The sequence below is a fragment of the Nannobrachium achirus genome (assembly GCF_963921795.1).
Source record: "Nannobrachium achirus genome assembly, chromosome: 9".
Lineage (NCBI taxonomy): Eukaryota > Metazoa > Chordata > Actinopteri > Myctophiformes > Myctophidae > Nannobrachium > Nannobrachium achirus.
Genome location: NC_137818.1, coordinates 28810720 through 28823005, shown reverse-complemented (window position 1 = coordinate 28823005; position 12286 = coordinate 28810720). Strand labels below are relative to the sequence as shown.

Genomic DNA, 12286 nt, shown 5'->3' with positions numbered 1-12286 from the left:
GGACTATGACAAAAGTTGTGAGTTTTGTTATTGGCCAAAAATGGGTAATGGTCTTGCATTCTTGTATGCAGCTAAAACAATAATCTGTTTCATGGAAAATGTTCAGGTGTGGATCTTTGCTTTATCCTCATTCTTAAAACTGAACCGGCTGACCCATGTAGGCTACATACATGTACAGTATGAGCACTGAGTAGTCAAACTGAGAGTGGAAAGTACATTGTCAATTTACGTTCACAGATACAAACCCTTGTCAAGACCTATGACATTTAAGAAGAAGATCATGGATCATAATAATTGATATGCACGCACACACACACACACACACACACACACACACACACACACACACACACACACACACACACACACACACACACACACACACACACACACACACAGGTATTTGTACTTTACTTGAAGTTGATTTCCAATTTCCATTACTTTTACTTAACTACATCTCAGAGAAAAATATTCTACTTTTGCAGCACTACATTTATTTGACAACTTTAGTTACTAGTTAATTAAGTAGGTCAGGACTCAGGAGTGGCTTATTGTCGGTATCAGCCAGTAACACGCAGGAGTCTGTCTCCTTTACAATGTGCGCTAGACCCCTGGGAGATGGATTGCTGAGGTGGAGCGCCACACCTACCATCAGCGGCACTACTCATAAGCTGAGTTGGCGGTGCCCGCGGGGCAGGATCGCACACATAACCTTGTTGTCAAAAGGCGAGAGCTCTACTGACTTGAGCTACCTTACACAATTCAGCAGTTTTGTAGGTTTGGTTTATTATTCAAAAAATCAAACCCTGTTTGAAGTGAGCGGTGAATTTGAGCAGTTCGTTTCAGTAAGTTATACCCTGTGCGTGTGTGTGTGCGTGCGTGCGTGCGTGCATGTGTGTGTGAGAGAGAGAGTGTAAGGGTGCGGGTGAGTTTGAGTGTGAATGTGTGCGCCTGGGCTTCTCAACAGTACCACTTGGTCACTCAGCCAGCGGTATTGCAGCTCATACTACAGTCAAATTTACATACACATACATACACACGCAGTCACGCATAGGAGACACAGATGCCGCTCAAAAATAGGCCTTCATTAACCACTTCAGCTGATCTACAAGCTCACAATGTGTCCCGATGTGACACATTGTGAGCTTGTAGATCTGCCAATTTAAAAGATGTTTAAACTTGTGAAATGGGACATTCTGCAAAATGAGTAGGCTACTTTCTACTTTTGGTATACTCTAAGTACATTTTGATACCAATACTTCTGTACAGTACATTTAGAATACAGGACTTTTACTTGTAGCAGAGTATTTCTACATTGCAGTATTGATTATGTGAGAACCTTTTCCACCACTGATTAGTCCAGTCCCTAGCAGAGCCTTTGAGATAAGGTTTTGGACCCCCCCATAGTGTTGTTATTTGTGCAGAGGGCGCCCCTAGAGGTGAGGAATGGTCAGACAGCGGGGAGGGAGTGCGGGAGCCTCGGCTCGGTTGAATCACATCGCATTCGCCACTCGCCAGAGCGCTGCCGACTGGAGGAGGGATGTGACCCCGGAACAGGACGCCCTCCTGAACACAACACTCCATTCAAATACACACACAGAAGAAAGAAAAACTGGACCAGGAGGGGTAAGCTCATATGTGGCGTTTTCTCCACAGGACACTGCATGATGCCACGGTTTAAACGGTAACATGTGCTTGTATTCCTACGGTTACACTTCTGCTCGACCAAGCGGTACCTGCACTGGATTGGATTGCACATAGGAACTTCATTCAGGCTTTTGTCTCCAGCCTGCTAGCGACTGTAGCGAGCTAGCTTTAGCTGGTAGCATTGCTTGCTTACACACACACACACAGAGGATATCGCGGTTTCGTTTGAGATTTATCCCCGTGCAACGTTTGTGTACATTAGTGTTGTAGGTGCAATCTCTGAGTTATTTACAAAACAGCTATTTAGTACGGTCGGGGCATTTAAAAGGCGTCGGTGTGCTACAATGTAACAGTTTGTGCTTTGCTGTGTAGCATGGTCAGATGATTCCATAATGTTGGAAACCCCTCTAGAACAGTGGTTCTCAAACTTTTTCATCTCATGGACCCCCAAATTGACACTTTTTAGCCAGCTGACCCCCATTTGAAAAGATATGGCCAGAGACCCCCAGAAGAGAAGATGTTTACGGCTCTAAAAGTGATTATCAACCATTTTAATTTCAAGGACCCCCCAGTTTGACATGCATTAGGCTACGGACCCCCATTTAATGGCATTTCTATCTCTGAGACCCCAAAACATACTGTGAAATCAATGTTAATTTAACTCTGAGAGTGTACAAATGGACCCGTTAGGTGTACACTCTGAGTTACTGACCCATAAGGGTCCATTTGGTACTTCCTAACTATCATTTAGCTTGGGACCCCCTGGAACTCTCTCAAGGACACCCGGGGGACCCCGGACCCCAGTTTGAGAACCAATGCTCTAGTCTAGAGAATTTACAAACGACGAGCAAAGGCAACAACCAAGTGTTCTGTTCACACTTCAGTTTCAACAAACAGCTTTTAGACTTGGTTAAACAAGAAGGATAGATTGCCACAATGTGTCTTTTTTTAAATCGAGCGTCAGCATGTGCCATTGCGTTTGGTACCAGATATTCCACTAGATAAATATTTACCAGTCAGCTAAAGGGACATGTTAAGTTGGGACCGTACCTATGTTCCCCAGGTTCTATGTTCCCCAATTACCACCTAAACCTAACCTTAACCCTAAACCTAATCTCAGTAAAAACTAACGCTGGTGAATGCATATTAACCTGAACATAGAACCTGGGGAACATGGGGTGGACCCCATTAAGTTTCCCCATGATTTGATGGAAGAAACAGCCACACTCTGGCTGGGGGGGGAGAAACTTTTACTTGAACCCTGCCACCTGCCCACTCTGCAGTTACAAAATCTTCTGTGATTTTAAAGTGGTTGCTCCCCCCCCCCCCCCCCCCCCTGCTGTTCACAGTCACACGGCCACCGCATCCAACATCAACGTACCCGCTGCATTTTCTATTTTTGTCTCCCACTTCACCCATGAATATAATTGTGCTGTACGTCTGCCTTTTCCAACTGTCAGAGAGCTGACAACATGTTCAGCTGTGAAGCTGGCACACTGCCTGCTGCAAGAGGGCATTGACGAACGAGTGTGGTGTGAGAGGGAGCGGAGTGCGAGGGGTTGGCCGCGGGCAAAAGATCCGGGTTTTTCCTGGCATCCAGCAAACTTGGTTATGTCTCTCGGTACGTCAAGGCTGCCTTGGTTTGCGGACTTTGCACATTCCCCCAGCTGAGTGGATTTTGGAATGAGATTTAGGACAGGACCATCCCTCCCTCTCTTCCTTGTCTCCTCATGCTTGTGGCAGGTGCTCTTCTTCAGTGGCTGTTCAGGCCCCAAGGGAGCTTCATCAGCTGCCTGCCAGCCAGCAGCCTCGGAAAGGGGAGGGCTAGTGCATCTCTCAACCGCATAGCCTGTTTGGCACATACACTTGTCAGCCCTAGTCCAACATTGTGCTGCCGCACAGTAGACTGTTCTGCAGTAAAGTGATGTTGAACTTCTGTAGAACCTTGGCTTACAATCTGATTATGATATACACAGTATGTCAAAATATTTTCTGTCATTATTAGCTGTTGCTGCTGTACTCTGTGAAAGACTCAACCGAAAGTAGTAAGCGCATCCATTCAGTGCCATTGTATGGAGAAAAGGTTTAAAAATCACACTTTTAGCACAATGTCAACAAAGCACATTCTGCCGATAATATATAATGAAACAAGTTATATTCCTTTTCTCCGCCCACTTGCAGGCAGCGGTGCTCACACGTCACATCAGTATTGGTGACTGTGGTGGAATTCAGATCAATCAATAATCATGAGAAATGAGGAGACAAGACAATTATATTAGGTGGTGTGTGGTCAAGTTTATATATAACAAGATATCATGGACAGAAATACAATTAACACTCTGGGCAGTGGTAAAGGAGTTCTGCCCAGAAGAATGGTCAAACACTAGAGTTATACTGTGGCTTCAAGGCCTCTGGAACAAGCTGTACCATAACAAGATAGGCTTTATCAAAACAATAGTTACTGAGGCCTTCTGAAGACCTCTCGACTCCTAACTATCAAGTATTAGTATCATCATACTGTACAGACCTAGATATTAATATAATCAATGAATACATGATCTACTCTATAACGTCATACATAATCAATCATGATAAACTCTAATCTACTGCAGTGACCTATCTATTTGTTGAGGTAGAGAATTTTATTCTGCTTAACTGAAATTTTTGCAGAATGTAGCAGAATTCAGAGAATGAATATCCCAGAATACCACAAAGCAAATTCACATGGGATCCTTTCATTTCTGAGTTACTTACTCACTGTAATTAGTTCTCTGAATTATTGGACCTGCTGACATACAGTTTCTTGCCATGTTGCTTGCCCAGAAATTCCCACTTTTGCACTAATGAGAAGTATACAAATAATGTGTTGTTCCAACAGTGTATACCAACTATAATTGGATATAGCAGTTAGCTTCACAACACAACACAGAATTGCATGCCCTACCTCCTCGACGGTGGTTCTTTTGAAATGTTGCAGTCTTCTCCCCATGGGACCAGCTTAAAGCAGCAGCTTCTGTTTTAGTTCCTCAGAGAGCCCATGTGATGCAAGCAGAGACATACTGAGAGATCATAGGCCATATTCTAATATGTTCAGTTCAGTTGTGTTGGCTGGTGTATGGGCTGTATATATGCAATCAATTGTAATACAAAAACTAGCATAATCCAGCTTCTTTAACCACATGAATCCTACCATTCCTATTCTGGGGGAAACATTCACGAAAATAGCATATGCACAAGTTCAGCTATTTTTGGCAAAGATATTTAGTATAGAGCCAAAATCTATATTTGTTGTATAGAGCCTTTGGGAACCGTGTCAAATACATTATTGGGTTAAGTGGTCAAATTGGTCAAATCTATTGTCTAACTGTAACATCTGATTGTGAAGCTGTCGAAATATTCCAGTTTTATGTGGAAGTCAAGTCAAGTCGGTAAAGCTGGACAAATGTGCTGTAAGCTATCACTGAAGATGGTATGCCTGCAGCAGTGGTGGTAAATAATTTAGCCTAGCTCTAGTGGTGGTTTGATGGCTTAGTATTTGTAATGTTTCTATTCAGTGTGTGAATATACTTGGTTGGTAGCATTAGTAAAATGGCACAGCAATTAAAATTGTTCCTATGCATTGGCACAAGGTATCAAAATGTGAACTATGCTGTCAGTTGTGCTATATACTCTTGCAAGGAATACCATGGATCTAATCATTGTCTAGTTGAGGTATTAAGTCTGAATTTGGGCTTGGTGGGTTCTACAGTACATGTTTCAAATGATCTCTTCCCTTAACCCAGAACCCACTGTCGATGAGCGTATATAATAACTTTCCTCTAAAATACACTTGTAAGTACCCAGGTTCAGCTGAAATTGTCAGACCCGAAGAAGATGTAAATCCACCCCAGGAATTAAACAATGAACTGAGCTTATATGATCAAGCAGGATACTTTGAATTCATGCCTCACGTGGTGACAACAAGACATGACCTACTTATCAATCATATTTTCACAATCCAGTTCATCACCATTGTCCCCAAATACTGTGGCCATTGTTGTGGCCACTGTAAATGTGAGGAAAAAGCGTAGCACAAAGACAGCAGGCAGACATCCAGTAGGACCAAGCCAGGGCCTTTTTGGCCTGCAGCGTCTGCATGTCTGCCTCTCGCTGATTCAGCATGTGAGTCGTACTGGATCTGTAGACTGCTTTCTTGAAAGCATACATTTTTGTTGATGAATATTAGTATGTGTGTACTACTCTACTTTAACAAACATGTTACCTAGGCTTCATGACTGGAGTGGATTAGCCAATGTTTTCAGTTGAAGAGTGCCCCCTACTGAGCATACTGTATATGTGTTTGTGACTTGGGCACAGCACTTGTGTATATGGCGTGTGTGTGTGTGTGCTGCTGTGCTCGTGTGAACCTGCTCTGACACAGCTGCTCCGTAGAAACATGCCTAGTTGTTGGCAAGTGAGCTGGCAAACGCAGTAGGCAGCCTACTTCAGTTTCTCACACATTGGCCTGGGTCATCGGACCACTTCACTACAGAATGCATAAAGTAATTTGTACCTCTCAACTTCTCAATGCAACCTACTTCTTCCTTACCGTGAAGATCAGGCCTTTCGTGCCATTCGTGGAAGGCTAAGCTCCAATCGTGTCTGTTTGTAAGTCAAACACAGTATGCAGCCGCCTTAAGTTTCTCGCACATTGGCCTGGGTCAGTGCATCGGACCACTTCACGACTGAATGCGAGTCATTTGTACCTCGTCTCAACCTTTTCTCAGGGCAACCTACTTCTACTTTACTAAGGGTATCGTATCAGCAGGATCAGGCCTTTCGTGGCATTTGTGTTAAAGTTGCTATATGCAGTTTTCTGCTGACATAAGCAGGAAACAGGCAATTACTTATTTTTATTTTTTATTTTATTATATTCAGACGGCTAACCATGCTTCCTAAAGAAATCTTGACTATGTGACACTTCCTGGGGCCACAATCTGCCTCCAAACCTATTATTTTTATCTGTTAGAACGAGAAGTTCTGTCATTGGTCGATAGACAGATAGCCTGCCAAATAAGCAGACCAATCAGGACCGCCTCTTGTTCTTGTTTGGATTGGTTGACCTGTCTGTCGATCCTTTTAGCCCCGGTCGGCTGGTTCATGCACCAATGAGCTGCTAGTGACAGAGCTTCTTACAGATAAAATAATAGTTTTGGAGGCAGACTGCGGCTCCTAGAAGCGCCACAGAGACTAGATTTTTTTAGGGAGCATTATTAGCCGCCTGAATATAATAAAATAAAAAATAAAAATAAGCAATTGCCTGTTTCCTGCTTATGTCAGCAGAAAACTGCTTATAGCAACTTTTAGCTACAGTGTCACACAGTATCTGTAGTCTCCTGTTCAATGTGTGCTGGAGGGACACTTGTCAGCAAGGCAACTGGAAGTCATCAGTTACTCCCTGGTGTTCAGAGTTAATAATGGGGTCAACAGGTGAACTGGACTGTGTGTGCGCCATCAGTCAAGTACACTGTAGTGGCCCTCCTGATCCTTCTGGGTCCCATGCGAAAGCCTATCACATTGCAAACTGTAATCTTGTGCGGCAGACCTTTATTGCACTCCATGGCCTAGGGCCGAGTGTAAGAGGAGTACGTACACACACACACACACACACACACACACACACACACACACACACACACACACACACACACACACACACACACACACACACACAGTGTTGAAATGCTCTCAAGTGAGTTCTGGCCCTCATTTTAAGGCTTGGGCGAAGCCATGTCTAGCCCAGCGGTTCCCAATCCTTTCTGGATGAGGCAGGTCCACTTGAAAATCTCTGAAGTGTTAGCGGCTCTCCCATTTGTCCACTTAATAATGCATTTTCAGAGCATATTTATCTTAATGAATAATGATCAATCAATCGCTTATGTTCCGGCTTTGACCAATGGAACTGACATATGCTTTATTTATTTTTTGTTTTGTTTTGGGGCTTTTTATGGCTTTATTTCATAGGATAGTAGACTGACAGGAAATAGGGAGAGAGATGGGGAGTGACATGCGGCAAAGGTCGTCCGGACCGGGAATCAAACCGGCGACACCACCAGGCAACACAAAGCCCATGTGGTATGCGGTAAAATCGCGCTCTTTCGAACGACCATCATTTCGACCGGAGGGTTAGCGACTCACTCCACGGAGGTTAGGGTGAGGGTTAGTTGGGTGTCGAAAAGATGACATGTAGTAACAGCGACACGCTCCCGTGGTATGTGCCCGGACCAGTAGGCCAGCGTCGGGGCACCCCCCCCCCCCCCCCCCCCCGACGTATTATGCTTTTAAGTTCCCATTTGTCGTTAACACAATTTTCAAGGTTTTATAGAGAAAATGCCAAGACATTTTATTTTATTTTACATAATTATTTTAAATATTAACGTTATCATACTGTACATGTTTTAGTGTTATACCAATTATTTGGGGGCCCACTTGCAAATATCCTCACGGACCACATGTTGGGAATCTTTCAGTTTCAGTATTGTTGCACACACCTTCGGCATAGCAGTGTCTGCTGTTATTAAGCAAATCGCTCCCATTGGAAATAGTCTTAGACTTCATTTGCTGGAATTGTAGAAAAATGTATATGCACACAGTTGCACACTACTGAGGTCATAAGTAACATCACATGGCTCTTAGAATTTTACACACCTTATTGAGAAATGTTTGTAGGCAATGTTTATATTTTATCTCCTTCACCTAAAAAACGCACATTTCACTAGTGAACAACAGCAAAATATATATACCGGTATATATAAAAAAAAACACGACACACTCACCCAAACCACTCAATAAACCAGTTCTATATAAGAAGCTGTCATAAGCATCCTATTTTGCTGTGTACATATTAGAGATGGCCTGCGTGTGTTTTCGTTGGCTCCCACAGCTTCACTATTGGTATTATACAGATATTTAATTTATAATGAAAGTTATGAAACCGATATTTAGAACCAATAACCATTAGATTAGTTTCTTATGCTCTAAATATCACTCAATCAACACAACTTAGAGTGTGTTTTGAGCTTGTAGATCTGCTAATTTCACTAGATATATATAAAAAATCATTCTTAATTGTGATTGAAATCATATTGCCTAGCCCTACTTAAGCCTGTCACAATTATTACATAATTGTCTTATTGTCAAATTATGAGGTAAGAGTCCAAAATAGCAGAATTGACAGCGTTTGTAGATAAGCTATTTCCACGATAAAAAGTAAGTATAGAATTATTAATTATTTCCGTAATTTCTTTGTATATTTAAGTTATTTTTCATATCTGACGTGTGCAGTTTATTACAAAGCCTAAAAGGCAAAAGGAAATACATTTTTGATTCATATGTTCCAATGTTCAATGACAAAAACACAATTAAATCGCAAATTCGCAATTATTTTTTTGACAATTAATAGTCAACTTAAATGTTGTAAAGGTGACAATCCTAGCCCCCTAGTTCCCCGGAACACAGCCCACTGAACCCAGCATCACAATAACTCTTGACGAGAGTCCAACACTGGCACACAGAGAGGGGGGATTAGACCCAGATCAGCACTAAAGAGATCCTTTGATTATCACTGGAATATTAGCTGCTGTACGTCTGAAGCCTGCCTGAGATTCCCTCAGGGGGATTAGTGTTGAGCAAGAGCCCACCATCAATGCACAGCACGATTTTGAATTGGTTTTTTACGGTTTATACGAAAATCAATTAGGATTTTTTTCACATCAATTTGTTGGGTATATTAAAATAATTAGAAGTAAGAAAGAATAATTGCTTAGAAGATAATTGATAGTTGCTATAGCTATAATGTTGTTATAGCAGGTTTGCCTCAGAGTTATTAATATCCTGCTATTGAGAATTATCACAGTTTTCATAATTGAATTATAGTCTTCTGCATAATGCAGAATATAGTTCCCAACAAGGAATGATCTAGAATGAACCTTGTTTTGCTGAAGTAGCACATATGTGACTCAAGAGTCGGTGTCTATAAATAGGAGAGAGTGTGAGTTTGTGGCTTTTGTTTTGTAATTCCCCTGGAGAATCTGTTCACATAACGGCATAGGGAAAAGCTAGGAGTCAACTTACACTTAGAGAGGAATTACGATTTGCCCTGTGGTTCTTTTATTGATTGAAAGAGATATCGTCCATTATTTCACTTTTTGACATCTGTATCTGCAATTATAGATTTCTATATTGATTATAGAATTCTTTCAAAATGGCAGATCTACACGCTCATTACAAGTTGAATTGTAATGTGTTGTGAGCTTGTAGATCGGCTACTTAGGAATAGCAAATCAAAGTTTTTCAAATGGATTTAATCCATGTCTAGGGTATTGGACTATCCACAATCAGGATTGACATTAATGTGACTCGGTTCCATAGATAAATATTGTGAAAATAGTGTTACTTTATGAATGTGCAGATACCCTACCCTGTATACACTTATGTAGGTTTGTTTACTGTTGAGTGAGATCTTTTTTTTCTTTTTTACATTAAGCTAATCATCTGGGGACCCCACAAAATAATCTGGGGACCACTGCTCTAGATGAAATAAGAATCACACCCAGTGTGAATTGAGCAGGACCTTTTTATGAGTTCATTTTAGTAAACGTCCCGTGAAGCTTGGCCAATGTCCAGTTTTGCTGGACGGACATACATGCACACATTGCCAGATGTAGGAGCGTTTAGCACCAATAAGAAATAAAGTCTCGCTATAGTCTCACTAACTAGGTTGATTTAATCAGTGCAGGAAAGTTTGGATAGCCGGTTCACTGTGTAACAGTCTCCAACTATGCAGTTGATTCGGCAGTCTGCTGTTAGTTAATTACTTGCGTCTATTTTGGGAATAATCATGTGTCTACCTTTCCGCCCCTCCTTAACTGAAGCAAAGCGGCTGAATTTCACATCGGGATGGAATCTCACTCTGTTCCCCTCAAACTTTACGATGCATTCATACAACAATGATCTTTGAGAGCATCCTCCCTTTTCTCATCCTGCATCGTTTCTTCTTTCTATAGCCTGTCCCTATGGAATTCTGAGGAGCGATGTTATTTATTTATTTATTTAGCTCTTACACAAGGCATTCTTGTAGATATGTGGATAGATGAAAAGAAATCTGGATGGCAGTAATGAGGGAGAAATAGAGCTTTCAGTAACTGAGCATTGATTTGTTGTATGAGAGATGCTCTGCTTGCAAATTTAAAAAAAGCTAACCTCACACAATCCTTTAGGGCTTTGCAGACAGGCGTGATATTTCGCACAGAAAAAACTGACTATTTAGTAACCAATGATTCTCTATGACCTCATGCACAGTGCACACCTGCTCCGAATTTGGCGTGCAGCAAGTGGCTGTGGCAGTGCGCTTTTTCCCGATCTAACCCAGTTTGATTCGTGCATCTTTTCGCATGCGTTAAAAACGAATTGATTGCTTTTATGACTCCTTTTCGGATCCGCAGTGCGGATTCTGAGCAGCATTGCACGCCAAATCCAATCATGCAGCAAACTGTGCAAAGCCCTTTACCTGGAAGTGTTAGCCTAGCCCCAATGTACAGAGGATGATCTTGGATAGGTACTAACAAACCCTCTATCGTTATCCTTATCAAAAAGCAAAATGTTGACATTGTGAAGAAGAAACCAGAAAACATGCTTGAAAATTAACACCCACTGTGTATCGGAAGCTAACAGAATATATTGTAATGCATGGGTGCATTTTTATTCTTGCTTCATGTGTAGTGTAGCCAGCAGGTCTCTGTCTGCCTGCCTGGAGTCTTGGCCCTCCCATTTCTCAGAAGTAGAGAGTGGGGGAGACATGATCAAACGTGTCACTGACTATCATTGCTCTGAGAGACTGCTGCCCCGCCAGCCACCCATCCCTGTCCTCCCCCCTCCTCCCCATCACCACCACTGCCAATCCCCAAAGGTGCACCGAGCGACTGAACTGACAGAGGCGAGCGCTCTCCATCTTTCATGTCTTGCTTTGGGTCCTCTGGGTTGCTTTTCAGCTAAACTCTGCCCGGCGCTCAATTTGCCATGGATGGTTCCTCTCTGCAGGCTTCAATGTCAGTGGTGCATTGCAAGCACAATACCTCACAATATTTCTATGTTGTGTAACCCAGCTTAAGCTTTGTTTTTACCATGTGGGGATTGAACACAGCTCTGAGAGGAGAAAGTCAACCAAACAACGCTGCACACAGCTAAAAGGGTGCCATGCCTACTTCACATTGGCTGTATGTTGCCAGGAGTATGATCCCCTGCTGATCTGAGCCCGGTAGCACCCACACTCCAGCCAACGGTGCCCCATGCATCCTCCTCCCTAAAGCCCAGAGGGGAGGAGGATGGTGAGCCAGCTTCTCAATTAAATATAACCCCACATCAAACAGGCTGTCAACGTGCATTAGTGGTCCTTTGTATAGATAAGAGGCCAAAAGAAATCACCAGAACTATCATGGTCTCTGGGCCTCCCCCCATGGGCTTTTTATAGGGTATTATCAGAGAAAAAGAAGGAGAGACTTGCATACTCATATTATTCACTCCCCATAATCACTATTTTCATTACCTTTCCTGAATTATTTCCTATGGTCGTGCATATTTTAAAGCAATTCCATTAAGATAT

General features: G+C 42.4%; 1 protein-coding gene across 1 annotated transcript in view; it reads left to right on the top strand.

Annotated features, from left to right (window-relative positions):
• The first annotated feature begins 1524 nt into the window (after nucleotides 1-1524).
• ctnnbip1 (catenin, beta interacting protein 1) overlaps nucleotides 1525-12286 on the top strand; it is a 32123-nt gene continuing 21361 nt past the window's right edge. Inside the window, exon 1 of the mRNA XM_080733109.1 lies at nucleotides 1525-1626. The gene's annotated coding sequence lies outside the window, so the exon portion shown is untranslated. The remainder of the gene's footprint in view (nucleotides 1627-12286) is intronic.